Raw genomic sequence first — 2,500 nt, 5'->3', positions numbered from 1 at the left:
TGTCTTGGTGGAAGTGGATTTGCTTGAGGACCTTCGGTCTTCCATTGATGTAGTGCTGCCAAATGGAAACCTTCTCTGTCAAAGGGTCATATATGAGACCTTGCCAACATTCTGTAAAAGTTGTCAAGTGCTTGGGCATTCCACCGGAGCATGCTCAAAAAATCAGCCTGCTCCTAGACCAGTGGAGAAGAAAGGAACAGAACAGGAGACTGTCCTGTCCAAAGGCAGTGTTTTCTCTAGACTCAGCCCTCCTGTTGCTGTTCCCACAGTTCCTCAGCCTCCTTCCCCTGTTGTTACTCCCATGGGCCCGCAGCTCAACCCCTCTGTTGAAGTTCCCAAAGACCCTCAGGTTTCTGAGAATGCTCAGGTGGAGCAGCAATGTGACCAAGCCCCAGTTGCGGTAGTTTCAGCAGGTTGGGAAACTGTAAGGAGGAAGAAACATGGTAATAAGAACCACTCTCCTTCACCAAAAGTTTTGCCTGCAGTGAATAGTCGTTCTTCTACTCAGACTGTATCCTCCAAGGGGAAGGCAATTGCAGCCACAGTTGATGTCTATGTCAACAGAATGCCGCACAAAGGTACATCGGGTATGCCCTCTAGGAGCTTGGTACAAAGGAACTCCAACAAATCATCTGGTAGTGGTGGGGAACCCCCCACTCTTCCCCAATCATGTTAGTCCACTGCTGGAATGTGAGAGGGCTCAACAGCCCTCTCAAACAGCATGAGGTAGTAAGCCTCATGAAGAAAAATAAGGTGGATGTTTGTGGTCTTGTTGAAACAAAGCTGGCTCCCTCAGCAGTTTCTTTTATGCACAAATTCCGGTTAAGGAATTGGGAGTTTCTTTCTAATGTTACAGCAGCCAATAATGCACGCATCTTGGTTTTTTGGAATCCCTCCACTGTCAAGGTGGAGCTTATTGATCTTTCTGCTCAAGGACTCCACGTCAACATCAGTAGCTTAGTGAACCAATATACTTTTGTTGCAACTTTTGTCTATGGTTATAATACAGTTATTGCTCGCAGAGCTCTCTGGAATGACCTACAGAAATGGAGCTCAAATTCCCCCTGGATTATTCTCGGTGACTTTAACTCACTCTTATCCCAAGAGGATAAGCATAATGGAGAGCCTGTATCCTCATATGAAGTTTCTGATTTTAGAACCTGTTGTTCTATGTTAGGCCTTTCTGACCTAAACTTTACAGGTTGTAAATTCACTTGGACGAATGGGAAGATATGGAGCAAAATTGACAGGGTCTTGGTGAATCCTTACTGGTCGGGTCTGCAACGATCAGTGCATGTGCATTTCAGCACCCCTGGCGCCTTCTCAGATCATTCTCCCATAGCAGTCAGCATTGGCCCTCTGCATCAGAGACATCGTGCTAGCTTCAAGTTCTTTAACATGTGGGTTGAGCATCAAGACTATAAGTCTCTCCTATTGCAGAAATGGCATGCAGTAGCGGTTCACGGTTCTCCAATGTATGTTTTATGCAGGCGGCTCAAGCTTTTAAAAGCTCCCCTGAAGCAGCTCAACAAGTTACACTTTAGACACATTTCGGAGAGAGTACGCAGAGCTGAGGCTGAACTGGAGCAGCATCAAGCTCTTTTGCATAATGCCAAGGACAATGAACATTTGTTGGCTCAGGATAAAAAGCTTCGCTTGGAACTTGTCAACCTTAAATCAGCGGAGAAAATGTTTTACAGCCAGAAATTGAAATGCAACTTCTTCAAGGACTGTGATAGAGGGACCAGCTTTTTCCACGCCTTGATGAGTCACAGACACAAGAAGAACTTCATTCCTGCCATTCGCTGCAATAGTGGATCACTCACGACCTCCATGGCTGAGGTGGGGGATGTATTCGTCAGTTATTACCAGCAGCTCCTGGGTACTTCACGGGCCACACTTCCTCTGGATGAGAATGTTGCCTGTTGTGGACCTCGTCTTGACACCGCCTCTCAAGCTTCTCTGTTAGCTGCTGTCTCACATGATGATATCAAAAAAGCCCTTTTCAGCATTGGTGATCATAAATCCCCGGGGCCTGACGGGTATTCATCCTTCTTTTTCAAGAATTCTTGGGATGTGGTTGGGCAGGATCTTTGTGTTGCAGTGCAAGATTTTTTCCAATCAGGGAAGATTCTAAAACAGATTAACCATTCTATCATCGCACTGGTGCCGAAATCTGCTCATGTTACTACAGCTAGTGACTTCAGGCCCATTTCCTGCTGTAACGTTGTTTACAAAATCATTTCAAAAATCCTAGCTGACAGATTGGGGCATGCTCTTGATGGCATCATCAGCCCCTTGCAAAATGCTTTCCTAGGTGGTCGTCGGATGGCTGATAATATTAATCTTTTGCAGGAGCTTCTTAGGCAATATGAAAGGAAAAGAGCCTCCCCTAGATGCCTTATAAAAATTGATTTCAGGAAAGCCTTTGACTCAGTCCAATGGACATTCCTACGGCAACTACTTCTTCTCCTTGGCTTCCCTGCTAGATTTGTTCATC

The sequence above is a fragment of the Populus nigra genome, chromosome 2 (genome assembly GCF_951802175.1).
Source record: "Populus nigra chromosome 2, ddPopNigr1.1, whole genome shotgun sequence".
Classification (NCBI taxonomy): Eukaryota; Viridiplantae; Streptophyta; class Magnoliopsida; order Malpighiales; family Salicaceae; genus Populus; species Populus nigra.
This window is presented reverse-complemented; position numbering follows the sequence as displayed.